The sequence below is a fragment of the Grampus griseus genome (assembly GCF_964374135.1).
Source record: "Grampus griseus genome assembly, chromosome: 5".
Taxonomy (NCBI): domain Eukaryota; kingdom Metazoa; phylum Chordata; class Mammalia; order Artiodactyla; family Delphinidae; genus Grampus; species Grampus griseus.
In genome coordinates, this window is record NC_138998.1 from 3,435,941 (window position 1) to 3,450,493 (window position 14,553).

A 14,553-nucleotide genomic window follows, 5' to 3' on the forward strand; every position below is an offset into this window, starting at 1 on the left:
GCTGGGAGATGCTGAGGGAACTGCAGGGTTAAAACTGACTTGGTTTCCAGAGCGAGGGGAAGGCAGCTGAGTGCAGATTCCTACACACACACAGAACGGCATGCCTCTGCAGCCCCTGCCACAGCTTTCCTACTGACCCCGTGGATGCAGTGAGGACAGGCCGGAGGCCCAGAGGTCAAGCCCATGTAAGATATCACTGGAAGCACAGCAAGAGGGGGGATGCCTCGCCTGTACTCAAATGCCATCTTGATTAAGAGGGAGAGGAGAACCCTAGAGAGGAGCAGAAATTTTTATAGACTGAATAATTGGTCAAAAGAAAGTGTTTCGGGCTTCCCTGGTGGCACAGTGGTTGAGGGTCCGCCTGCCGATGCAGGGGATGCGGGTTCGTGCCCCGGTCCGGGAGGATCCCACATGCCGCGCAGCGGCTGGGCCCGTGAGCCACGGCCGCTGAGCCTGCGCGTCTGGAGCCTGTGCTGCGCAACGGGAGAGGCCACAACAGTGAGAAGCCCGCATACCGCAAAAAAAAAAAAAAAAAAGAAAGAAAGTGTTTTAAGTGAGAAGATACTGAGATACCTTTTTAAAAGGCGAGGTTGTGTGTTTTATAACATGGTTGGGAATGGCAGCTGAGAACTAGAAAGAGATCACTTCAGAAAGTAAAGTTACTTTTTCTGCACACCCTAGATTGGGACTGGCCAATTTAGACCTCTGATGCTAGACAACGTCAAACTATAATACTGTCACAATCCTCACAGAAATTAAAATTCCTGATCTATAAAACCTGTACTGAATGATTAATGCTATGACTCCTTTTTCTACAGCATTACCTTTAAAGGATAAAAAATATCATGCTATCATTCATGTCTCTCTGTTTACTAACCATATAAAGCAGTGTAAGCAATATACACGTACCCTCTACAACTACATGAATTTTTTTTTTAGCTCTCATGTAAATGATCTACGACTTTCTGAATTTTATTGTTAGATATTCTGCCACCTCTTAAAGTTTTTGTTTCACGTGTGAAGCTGCCAGTTCTGAGCAGCAGAAGTAGTCTCTGGACTGTCCTTAGAACCAGGCGAAAGCAGTGAGTCAGAACCCAGGAAGACGGTAAAGAAACAGGATGGAATATACCCAGTGTAGTCAGATGATCAAGGGCTTGAGCTAGACAGCCACCTACAGAGCAAGAATCACTGTTAACAAAGAAATCTTGGCTGTGAAGTAGACAAATATTGCATGCTTGCTCAAAAATGAATCCCAAGAGTTGCAGAGACTGTGCCTGCAGTTAAGTGCTGTTAGGTAAGTCAAAGAGGGATGTGAGGTTAGAGCCAAGACTTTACCCTCATGTCAGACTGACACTGGCTGTAGACAAATTCTTCACTTTCATATGTTCCCTGAAAACTCTTCTCCAGAATTTACTTCTGTGGATTATTTCATTTCTTCCTATACCCAAGTATATTCCTCGACTTCACCTCTCATCTTTGTTTTGAATATCCCCTGAACGTTTTCCTCTACTCCTCAGCAGTACCCTTCACCCTGTAAAATGTTTGCCTGAGACTCATCTCCCCTTTTCAGTAAACCTCACACAAACTCCAAGTAGCTTGCGGAACTAGCCCTCCAAGCAAAAACAAATGTTAAATCTTTGTTATCAATCAGGACAGGCTAAGTTATGCTGCATAACAAACATCAAAACTTCAGTAATTAACAGAACAGGGGTTTATTTCTCACTGCACATAGAGACTGTGTAGCAGAGTGATTCTCCTGGGCTATGACTCCTATGTCAGTAGCTTAGTAAATCCAGGCTGCTTTGAACTTATTACCATGACTGCCATGGCAGGGAAGGAGAGGGTGGAGAGTCTCGAATTAGCAATTAAAGGCTTTCATCTGGCCCAAATCCCATTGGCCAGAAATTGTCTCTCGGTCTTGCTCAACTGCAAGGAGGGGGAAAGCATAATCCTTCCATGGACCAGAAGGAATAGGGAACCAGAATGGATAAATACTAAGTCATCAGCACACCTTGCTTGGGCAATGAAAAGTTGATGTGTTGATATGGACTGCTGAGAAGCAAGAAACTGTAACAGTGTTTGTTATCCTAAGTGCTTTTTTTCTTACCTGTTGGCTGATCACTTACTTAATTCCTTCCTCTAAAGGGCCAGCTTTCACTTGCTGAGTCCTGAGAATGCCAGTACCCGGAGAAGTGTGTACGTGTGTGTGTATATATGTATATACACACACACAAATGAGACTGCAAGCATATGCACAGAAAATATTTAAGTATTTGATTCCTTTTCAATTCCCAACAGTACCCATTATAACAGGCAGATTTAGGATTTTTTTATCTGTTTTAATTGTATATGTGAGATTTCATTCCAAAGAGATTTGAGGAGTCTGGGAGCACAGCCTTTCCATTAAAGCCATTAATTCTACATGAGCGCTCTCCATCACCAGGGACGATTTTCAGAAAATAAATATACTGAATGGAGAGAGAACGAAAAAGAACTAGAGACACCGAAGGTTTCTATCGCTGGGGGGTGATATGGCTCTAGCAACACTGCCTGACTCTTGATTCCTAAACATATGTCACCTATACTTAGGTAGAAAGTCCTCCTCTGAAAATGTTGCATCTTCAAAGACAGAAGGAAATCTGTTTTAAGAAGAGACACAAAACTGATCGCAGGACCACCTGGAAAAATACTTATATACTCCCGGTAGGCTTTTGTTGTTCTGTGGGGTTCTGAATTAGCTACTAGCTGTTTTTTACAGAAAGCTCTGCTAAAATGCCCATACGGTATACAATGGTGTAGTTATTCTGCCTTGCTGAATCAACGTCTTAGAGCAAAATATAAACAGTAAGTTTCTTTTTAACAAGTTTTGTGTACCATGGGTCATAAAATTCACTAAGCTCTGCCAATGAAATCAGTGTAGAAACATGTAATACGTTTGTCATGATAAAATATTCTATATAACGAACCTCTTTAAAAGAAGGGGTGGAAATGAGTTTTGAATAGCTCCATGGACAGTATCAGTAAGTACCTTTGTAAAAAACTGAATAGTTGATACTTGTATTTTAGGATTTTTTTAAGGACATGAGTCTGTCAGAATCAAATTGATTCACTTGTTCTATAACTATAAGTTACAAAGTGATTTATTAAATTATACGGTTAAAGACAACGTCTTGCTTACAAGATCACTTTCATGTTGTTTATATCTATCTCTTTTATTTTAAAATGGCTGTCAGAATATCACAAGGGAACTGAAAACAGGTCTTTAAATACCTAATCATTTGTCTCTAAGAAAAGCAAAAGAGCACATCATACGCTTCAAGTTAACGTGCCACAAACCACCCTGGATCGAGTGCTTGCCTATGCTGGGCACAATACCCTGCCTGCTACACACAGTATCTCATTTAATCCCATTGTAACCCTGTGAGAACTGAGACTCAGATATAGTCAATAAACTGCCCAAGGACACTAAAGTTTAGAAGCAAAATCTGAACCCTCGCGCTTGTTCTTTTCCTTTTGCTTTGCTGTTTCTGCGCTTTGGGAGGGGGTGGGAGTGCCAGGGACAAAGGAGCTGATGGTGAAGGAGCCCTACCTGGTCCCGCTCTGCCTGCAGCCTCTTTCAACTGTTCCGCACGGTCAGCCTCACATTTCTGTCAGAGCTCACGCTCTGCTGCTTTTCACGGGCTCTGGACAAATGACTACTTTTGTGTCTCTGCTCGTGTTTCTTGCACTGTTTCAGGATCGTGGTGTTGCTACAGGTAGTGGCAGAGCACTGGTCCTGCCGGCTCAAGTGTAGTACTTGCTTTGAGAAACACCATTCTGGCAGGCTTGCGGGGTGTGGACAGACACAGGCAGGCTCGTAACCTGGCCGTGCACCCTGGAGAGATGCCCTCGGTTCCTCGGGCCTAGGTCAGGCATGAATGGGCTGGTAGTAGCCCACTGTGCAAGTTCCTTCTCTGAGAAAACAAAGCACTATCTAGTCATTAGTCATTCCCTCCTTTTGGAATTGAATGACAAGTAATTTCTAAATAACTTCTCTTGACCTTCGTAACTGTTATCTGTGGACTTTGGAAACTGCTTTAATGGTAGCATATTTGAAATGGACCTTGATCTACAAAATAAACATTTGTAGCGGTTAAAAACTACTATTTAAGAAACAGAACTTCTCATTTTTGCCCTTCTCCGGACACTGCAAAATGACATGCTTTTATCTTTGTGTAATTCTCAGTGAGCACTAAGATGTTTTTGGGTTTTACATAATTAAGCATTTTAATTAATTCAAAAATTATACTTGCCTCTTGAGAACACTTTGAAAATCTGCAATTCCAATGTATTTAGAAGGGGAGATTTTATGAAACACAGATAATGGAATTACATATGAACTAACTTTCTAAACTCTGAACGTGGGAATACAGAGAAGAGTTCTGAGCTGCCATGGAGCCAGGCCCTCACTTGGGTCCAGGACTGTCTTCCGGGTTAAGGTTGCTGGTTTCACAGGCTTAGGTACCTGGCTTTTCCTCCTGCCAATTACAAGGGGAATCCCCACTTCATTCTGCCACAGTTATGAATTGCTGGAAAGATCAACCTAGGAGTCTGAAGAGCACTGAAAAGCATCTTTATTACAGCACAGAGGGATAGTGTTCCCAACTACGGCCCTCTGTCATCCAAAAAAGTTTAACAAGCATGTTTAGTTCACTCTGCTAGGAAAAAGGAGAGAGTGCTGTAATTGAGAAAGATTTCTGTTAAAAAAAAAGTCTGAGTCCTTCCTCCTCCCTACCTCCCTCTTCCTTATGTGACAGAGATTAATTGCTTTTCTACTGTGTGCCAGACCTGTACTGAGTGTTGTGGACACAAAGATGAGTAAAAAACATGTTCTTCGTCCTCAAAGAGTCTGCTATGTAATGGTTCAATAAACACATAAACAAATAATTCAAATACAATATTATTGCTATCGGGTGTGTTCTAGATACTACTAAGGAAGAAAGAATAATGAAGAGTCTTCCTGAGGAAGCGGTCAAGACCAGCTTCAGAATCACGGTGGATTTTCCAGTTAATACTTCATTCTCCAGTGGTGTCGGATAAATGAGGTGTAACTATATTTGGAAAGATTACTAGCTTGGGATTTACTGTGGTCATTCCTCTGGGATTGTAGTCTGTTAGTCTTTGGTAGAGAAGAAAAATAAAATTAAGAGTTATTTCAGGCTCTAGATGGGTCAATTTGTAAATTCTGTAGGAAGCAACTTGAACTCCTCAGAATAAATTCCTTTTTATAAATTGAAGATATGGTTGGATATTCTTTATACTATAACCATAGAATCACTTTATATAAAATCATCTATTTGAGCGTTAAGCAATGGTAATACAGAGGACCATCTGTATCACTTTATGTAATTTAAAATTTTTAATAATTTTTATACAAACTTTTATTTCATATATAGTAGATACTTGTTCTCTGAGGATAATTCCATGAAAAGGCTCCTTAAGGTACAATCACTGAAAACTAGGATAAAACAGAATAAATTGTGAAAGAATAAACCAAAGAATAGAAAAGTAACCTGATTTTAACTCAGTTAAGAAAATCTCTACTATAACTGAAACAGTGTTCTAATTAGAAGGATAGTGAAAATCGAGTGTTTTATTGGCATGATTTTTTGTACTCCTGACAACACATTATTAGAGTTTTTTACTGCATATTTGGTTTTTACAGTATAATAAACACATCATTTTTACAAAAAATATTAAGGTGCTTCATCAATTTTTCCAAGGGCCTCTCTCAGTCCTCTGACAGTCAAGTCACTCGTTAGAACTATTCTGTTGTCATCCTTGTTGGCTTTCTCGTTTATTGGTGGCTTGGAATGTGATCTCAGCAGTTCGTCATCATTTTAATTCATTTCATGAAATCTGAATAATTTCCAGTTTCACTTTATAATCTAATTGAACTTGCCTTGTACTTGTTGAGAAACCAGTCTTTGATAGGATGAGCACACAGACAGACACTGGTATTAAACAGAAATAATGTTTGTGTTAGGACTAATTTTGTCAGTGATCACTTCATTAGTATTTTCATTTAGTTATGGCTTTTGTTTCCCTATGTATTTTTTCGTATTTTTTAATTGTAGGAACTGGTATGGTATATTTCTTAACACCTAACAGAACATTTCATTTAACCTCTTTTAATTATTTATATCATTATGTATGGAACTCACTTTATAAAAATGATAATCCTAACACAAAAACCAGCTAGATGATGAAAAAAGATGATGATGGTGGTGACAGCTGACATTTGTGAAGCTCCTACTCTGCACAGGCGCTCTACGTGGCAGTATACAGGGTAATCCTTCCCACAACCCAGCAAGGTTAGTGTCAGTCATCCTGACTTCATGGAGGAGGGAACTGAGGAAGTTCACACAGGTGGGGAGTGTCGTAACAGTTGAAGACAAGCCATTCCAGTCCTCACGTTTGTGCTCTGCACTACAATGTCTTTCCTTGGTGTAAAGAAGCATCCACTTCAGAGTTTAAATACAGTTTTTGGTGCATATAATATGAAATTCATAAAAACGTGATCAGTCCACAGTTGTAGGAATACATTTCTAGATTTTTATGTACTTTGTCTATTAAGAAACTGGCAAAAATGTCTCTTGCTCCTGTTTGTTATTGAGAGAGATTCCACAAATACATACCCCTGTCTCAGCTGATTCAAGATTCACAAGGGAAGGAAAGATGTGGAATTAATGAAATTAGCTTTCTAAAACAAACCTCATAAAATAGAGTAGTGTTTTGAAAAACTACCTGACCTCATGAAGTAAATCTAATACTAACAGCTTATGATGATAAAAGTGTCTATTTAATGGAACTTGTGATTGCCATTGGAATTGTAGTTATTTTACAATGTGTATTTTTCTATTACCCACTACTCTAGAATTACAAGATTCAGCTTGGGTACATTCATGAGTTGAAGGAGGAAATACAGATATTTTACTCTTTTATAACTGCAGAATCTGGAATTTCAGATGGTGAGTTTTCAGTTGTTTGAAAGTTTTATTTCTCATTCAAAGAGCAGCTTTGATCATGGCCTTTGGTCAAAGATGCTGTTTTTATTGTTAAAAAAAAAAAGACTCTTCAACATCAAACAGTAGAGGAGGAAGGAGTCTAAAATTAGCCTGTTAGGTCAGGCACATAGAACTCTGTGGCCCCAGGAATAACGGCATTCCTAGAAAAATGCCTCTTAAGATGAGTAAAACTTCAGAAGTTATTGCTTTATTCCCTTGGTTTTTAAAAAAACTGTTGTCCTCTAGCACGAATCACCAAATAATGATACATTTCACAGATAGAGCCATAAGGTGTCACTGAGCTTTCAGGCTGAGATCTTATGGTTTCTTACATTCTCTCCTAAGAAAAATAATGGGATTACACTCTTGAAAACTGTCAGATTCCTGTGAATTATCAGTTCACGTACATACCATCTTAGTTTTGGTATAACATGTCCCCAGAGACTAGCACTATGGTTGTTTCTCCAGCACCATGAGCTACCAAACCTGCCGAGGCATTAAGCATACTTTTGGCATATGCCCTTAGAAATGTGGGAACTTCAATGCTGAAGCCAGCCATCCAGCCACCAGGTCTGGTTTTCTGCTCTGAATGCAGTCTGTCTTGCATTAGAGGCAGGCATTAAGGTCCCTTGAGTTGCCTACTTGGGTAGCAACGTACAGAAGGGAGAAATTCCACTTTCATTGCATCCAGTGATCTTTTTACAAAGCGTGAGGACTGATCTTTTGCAATTCTAGCCTAGTTAGTGTAATTGCAGCTACAGTCGTATTTATTTAGGCCCCTAATCCCTAAATCAACCTTCTACACTGGGAATTTCAGATTAATTTTAGGTTAACTTTATATCACCGTAAAGAAAATCCTTTCACTTTTTTGCAAGAGGTTTACTGCCACAACAGGTGTCATAAGAAACCACTACAAATCTAAGCCAAAATGGGAAAGAAAAAAACTCCTATCAGCATCTTCACTGGACACACAGATTTGGGCAAATCTACCACCACTGGCCATCTGATCTACAAACGTGATGGCACTGACGAAAGAACCACTGAAAATTTTGAGAACCAGGCTGCTGGAGATGGGGAAGGTCTCTTTCAAGTATGTTTGGGTCTTGGATAAACTGAGAGCTGAATACGAGTGCAGCATGACCACCGATATCTCCCTGTGGAAATCCAAGAGCAGCAAGTGTGATGGGAGCATCACTGATGCCTCAGGACACAGGGACTATCGAAAACATGCGGGCAGGCCCATCTCAGGCTGACTGTGCTGTTCTCATTGCTGACGCAGGCACTGGTGAATGTGAAGAAGGTGAATGGGCAGACCTGTGAGCGTGCTCCTCTGGCTTACACACTGGGCATGAAACAACCAGTTGTTAGTGTTAACAAAATGGACCCCGCTGAGCCACCCTGCAGCCAGAAGAAAAACAAGGAACTCATTAAGGAAGTCAGCACCTACATCAGGAAAACAGGCTCCAACCCTGACACAGCAGCATTTGTGCCAAGTTCTGATTGGAATGGGGACAACATGCTAGAGCCAACTGCTAACACGCCTTGGTTCAAGGGATGGGAACTCACTGGTAAAGATAGGAATGCCAGTGGAACCACAATCCTTGAAGCTCTGGACTGCATCCTGCCACCAACGCATCCAACTGACACACCCTGCGTCTGCCCCTCCAGGACGTCTACAAAATTGGTGGCAAAGGTGGTACTGTCCCCATGGAGGCTTGTGTTTTCAAATCCAGCGTGGTGGCCACCTTGGCTCCAGCCAACCTTGCAACTGAAACAAAGTCTGCTGAAATGCACCATGAAGCTTTGAGTGAAGCTCTTCCTGGGGACAACGTGGGCTTCAATGTCAAGAACCTGTCTGGCAAAGATGTTCATCACGGCAACAGCGGCAACATGGCTGTTAACAGCAAAAGAACCCACCAATGGAAGCAGGTGGCTTCATGGCTCAGGGAATCATCCTGAGCCATGCAGGGCAAATCAGTGCTGGCCGTGCATCTGTGCACGACTGTCACACAGCTCACCCCGCCTGCAAGTTTACTGAGCTGAAGGAGAAGCCTGATCGCCGTTCAGGGAAGAAGCTGGAAGATGGCCCTAAATCCTGGAAATCTGGTGATGCTGCTGTGGTTGACATGGTTCCTGGCACGCCCACGTGTGTTGACAGCTTCTCTAAATACCCTCCTCTGGGTCATTCTGCTGTTTGTAACATGTGACAAACGGCTGCTGTGGGTGCCATCAAAGCAGTGGACAAGAAGGCAGCTGGAGCTGGCAAGGTCACCAAGTCTGCCCAGAGAGCTCAGAAGGCTAAGTGAATATTATCCCTAATACTTGCCACCCTAGTCTTAATCAGTGGTGGAAGAACAGTCTCAGAGCTGTTTCTCTCAACTGGCCATTTATGTTTAACAGTAAAAGAGTGGTTAATGATTACAGTTCATCATTAAGCTTTCAGAAGGAAAGGAGAGTGTTTTGTGGACCATTTGTTTGTGAATGTGGCGGTTTTAAGTTATTACTTTTTTAAGTCAGTACTTTCTAACGGAAACAACCTGACCAAAAGTCTGTCACAGAATTTTGAGACCCATTAAAACAAAGTTTAATGAGGAAAACAATCCTCCCAAATCTCTTAGATATTTTATATCTGTTGCCTCTTTAGATACTAATAGCCTCATGTAGCCTCAAGTGGAAAATACAAGCTCTTTCCATTGTTAATTACTGTTTTAGACCTGTGAAAATTTCTCAAAAGCTCTATCAACTCAGTCCCCAGAACATGTTTCTGCTCTCTTCCATGTTTTGTTTCCCCATCTTTTTTTTTTTAACCAAAAGCAGGGTTTTTTTTAATTTTTAAAATTTTTTATTGAAGTATACTTGATTTACAATGTTGTGTTAATTTCTGCTCTACAGCAAAGTGATTCAATTATACATATATATATATATACACACACATTCTTTTTCATATTCTTTTCACTATGGTTTATCACAGGATATTGAATATAGTTCCCTGTGCTATACAGTACGACCTTGTTGTTTATCCATTCTTTACATAATAGTTTGCATCTGCTAATCCCAACCTCCCACTCCATCCCTCCCCCAACCCCCACCCCTGGCAACCACTCTGTTCTCTTTGTCCGTGATTCAGTTTCAGTTTCATAGATAGGTTCATTTGTGTCATATTTTAGATTCTACATATAAGTGATATCATATAGTATTTGTCTTCGTCTGACTTACTTCACTTAGTATGATAATCTCTAGGTCCATCCATGTTGCTGCAAATGGCATTATTTCATTCTTTTTTATGGCTAGGTAATATTCCGTTGTATATATGTACCACATCTTCTTTATCCATTCCTCTGTTGATGGACACTTAGGTTGTTTCCATGTCTTGCCTATTGTGAATGGTGCCGCTATGAACATAGGGGTGCACGTATCCTTTTGAATTATAGTTTTTTCTGGATATATGCCCAGGAATGGGATTGCTGGATCATATGGTAATTCTATTTTTAGTTTTCAAAAAGCAGGGTTTGTTTTGCTTTGCTTTTGCTTTGTTTCAGTGAACCTAATGACCCTGCATCGTTAATTTTTTCTCTTAACCTGTCTACATTCTTTGTACAACTTTTTGTCTTTTCTCAGTTCTATATGACTTTCCTGCCAGATTTCCTTTCCTGTCTTTGTCCTAAGTTTGTCCCTGTCCTGAATCGCTGTCAAGGCCCTTCCTGTGGCACTCACTCCAGTGAGGCTGTGCTCCCCCTGAGGGCAGTGGGCACCTGGCCCTACTACCCAGCAGCTAATCATCAACACACAAAATGTGGAAATGGATTGCCTATAGACAATAGTGTTCCCTGAGATGATTAAAGAAGCACTGACTAAATTTAAAACAAAGTAAACCCCACACGGGAATCTAGGCACAGAATGCCCTGGTTTTTTATATGTAGCCTTTCTATAGAAAGTATTCCAGGAAATAGGATAGAACCAAATTCATGATAGTTAAAAGCCTTCTACATAAATGGGTACTATATTTTCCTAGGAAGGGTGTGAAAGGAAGAATGGATAGGTGTGCTCTGTGATATGGTGAGAAAACAAGGAGCTGTGAGAACGGCATTTTGATATTTAAGGACCGGGGTTGTAGGATGAGGAAATCCTAAGCTCCACCAGTGGTGGAGGTGGAACTACTGGATTCATTTGAATATAGAGAGAAAAGATGTTGCTGAGTTCTGGAAATGGGAAGAAAAAGAGGTGAAGACAACCAAAGAACACCTCCAGCGGAAGATGCCAGGAGGAGGATGCCCAGGCAAACAAACACTTCCTGAGTGCAACTTTCTCATAAAAAGGGAAGAGAGGAGAAGGGAAAGCAGAGAAGAAGAATCAATGTGGCTACTGCTTATAAAATTTTAAGTTTTCAAAAGATGTACTAGTTATTAAATTAGAGTGTGGCTAGCACTTTTTCTATGTGATGAAATCTACAACCAGTTATGAACATATTTTTAATGAACGGTGTTTTACGATGTTAAATACCTATACCCTACTACATACAGTATTATGGATATTTTATATTTGTCATTCAATGTCACTGATTTGTTCTCAGATTTCCTCAATTACCCATATTCTCAAAGTAGCAAGTTTTCTGCTAAGGCAACTACGTCACTGATATTGAATTACCTACTTATCCATAAAATAAGAGCTGTTTTCCATTTAACTGGATATGAGAGAATAAGGCCAACGGCAGAAGAGAAGTGTTCTGGAAACACACTGCGGAGAGAAGGCAATTGCTTGTTGCAACTACAGGCAACAAGCCTGTGACTGTGAAACTGATATGGTCGTTCACATAGAACTGGAGGCGAATTGAGAATAACTAGAGAATCAAACTTCTGAATAATAACAGACATGGTTTTCAGAGGCATGAGAGAACTTTCTGGCATGGTGATAATGTTCAGAACTTTGATCTTATTGCTGATGACATGGGTTTATTCCTATCTTAAAAGTCACTGAGCTGTATGATGTATAAATAAAACTTAACGTTTACACATTTTGCTCTATGTAAGTTACATCTTACTTTTTTAAAGGCGGGGGAAAACTCACCTGAATTCTAATGGGTACTTCAGACTAAGATATTATTTTAGCTTTTATTATTTCTACTGGATATACACTGAGTATCATCTTTGAACTCTTCTTTAAAGGGATACCCTAGGAAGAAAAACTAGCCAATATATTTCATTTATAACTGTCACGAGCTGAAATTTCCCAACACTAACCTCTGTTTCAGATTCCCACTGTTGCTTCTGCACTGTTAGTTGGTGCCGGCAGGGGGTTAACAGCACTCAATTTAACCTTGCTATTTGTACTCTGTTTTGATTTTTTTCTTTTTTTCCTAATTTAACTTCCTTACATGGTTTCCCCCATTTTAAAGATCGTACATGCACCATGGGGTCTGTACACTGAACGACCGTAGTGAAGGTAAGCACACAATAAAAGCACATTTAAAGATAATGTGGAGCTACAAGACCTTTCTTTTTTTCTGGGAGCAAAGAGGTATTGCTGTGAAATCACTGGAACAAGAGAAAAACTGAGCAAGTCTACTCATGCTGTTATTTTTCTGAGAAGATTACAGACCTGTCTAAAATATATATGACTCAGACAGGTATAGATTAATTATAGGTTATATGTCCAGACAGAGGGGCATCTCTGTGACTGTCCTACCTGCAGCTCGCCATGCACACAGGCTTCTCAGCCGAAGCACTTCCTCTCTCTCCCCCACTTTAAAATTCTAGAACCTGTTGTGCCTGGGGCCAAATCCACTACTGTTCTCCCAATTCCCTCGCCTTCCCCTCTTGCCTGACCTGCCCCCTTTCCTTGTCCCTTCAATCCTATCAATGTTGACCCCTTCTGATTCAAAACACAGTCTCCAGCAGCAGAATGGGGGAGAACAGGGGAACTGAAGAGGGCGGTGCTGAAACCCCAGATCCGTCCCTTCCCCCCTTCCAGAATCCTGGTGAACTTAAACATTCACCACTCTTATGAATGGTCTCTCTTTTTTCTTTTAACTTATTTATTTTTACTGAAGTATAGTTGATGTACAATATTATGTAAGTTACTGGTGTACAATATAGTGTTCACAATTTTTAAAGGTCATGCTCCATTTACAGTTATTATAAAATATTGGTTATATTCCCTGTGTTGTATATATCCTTGTAGCTTATTTTATATCTAATAATTTGTACCTCTTACTCCCCACTGCTATATTACCCCTTCCCACTTCTCTCTCCCCCTGCTGGTAATCACTGGTTTGTTCTCTGTTATCTGTAAGTCTGCTTCTTTTTTATTGTATTCACTAGTTTGTGGTATTTTTTTAGATCCCACATATAAGTGATATCACACAGTATTTGTCTTTCTGACTTACTTCACTTAGCATGGTAATCTCTAGGTCCATCCATGTTGCTGCAGATGGCATCATCTCATTCTTTTCTATGGCTGGGTACTATTCCATTGCACATATGTACCACATCTTCTTCCCTTCATCTACTGATGGACATTTAGGTTGCTTCTATATCTTGCCTATCGTAAATAGTGCTGCTATGAACAATGGGGGTGCATGTCTCTTTCTGAATTAGTGTTTTTGTTTTTGTTTTGTTTTGGATATATACCCAGGAGTGGAATTACTGGGTCATAAGGTAGTTCTATTTTTAGTTTTTTGAGGAACCTCACTACTGTTCTCCACAGTGGCTGCACCAATTTACATTCCCACCAACAGTGCACAAGGGTTCTTTTTTCTCCACAATCTCACCAAACTTATTTGTGTTCTTTTTGATAATAGTCATTCTGACAGCTGTGAGGTGATATCTCCTTGTGGCTTTGATTTGCATCTCCCTGGTGATTAAGGATGTAGAGCATCTTTTCATATGGCCTGTTGGCCATCTGCATTTCTTCTTTGGAAAAATGTCTATTAAGTTCTTCTGCCTATTTGTTAATCAGGTTGTTTGTTTTTCTGACGTTGAGCTGTGTGAGCTGTTTGTATGTGTCGGATATTAATCCCTTATCGGTAGTATCTTATGAATGGCCGTTGTCTTTCTCTGAGCGGGTACTGAGTAAAACACCAGATTGGCGGAAATGGCTCAAATTCTGGCAATCCCATAAGAGACTCTCCCTTGGAGTTTAAACAGGAAGGAGAGCCCAGCTTCCCTGTGTTCAGCCCGCAATTCCCTTCATTTCCGACCCCCCCCACACCCTTTGCATAATTCCAGCACATTCCTATCCTAGTCTGGGGCCTGAGCTTCCACTCGTTTCATCTTCATGTGCTGGGCACGAGGCACCAAAGTGAAAACAACAACAAAAACACGTCCAGTGACTTGGAGGTGCGGGAGACCCAGATCTCAGGGAAACATGCATTCCAGTTATCCCAAGCAGGGATCCTGAAAGCATTTCTCCACAGATGCATTTGGTGAATAGGGAGTATAATAATTCAGAGACTATTCTACTATAATATTGTAATAGTCTACTACTGCACTGGGTGATATATATCCTGGTT

The 14,553-nt window shown here is 40.5% G+C and overlaps 1 protein-coding gene and 1 pseudogene across 2 annotated transcripts in view; one reads left to right on the top strand and one right to left on the bottom strand.

Annotated features, from left to right (window-relative positions):
• LOC309822845 (ubiquitin-conjugating enzyme E2 E2) overlaps positions 1–14,553 on the bottom strand; it is a 355,948-nt gene that overhangs the window by 225,138 nt on the left and 116,257 nt on the right. The window lies entirely within an intron of this gene.
• LOC309822844 (elongation factor 1-alpha 1-like) lies at positions 7,975–9,352 on the top strand (annotated as a pseudogene). The gene has a single exon. The product of its transcript is annotated as an elongation factor 1-alpha 1-like (transcript).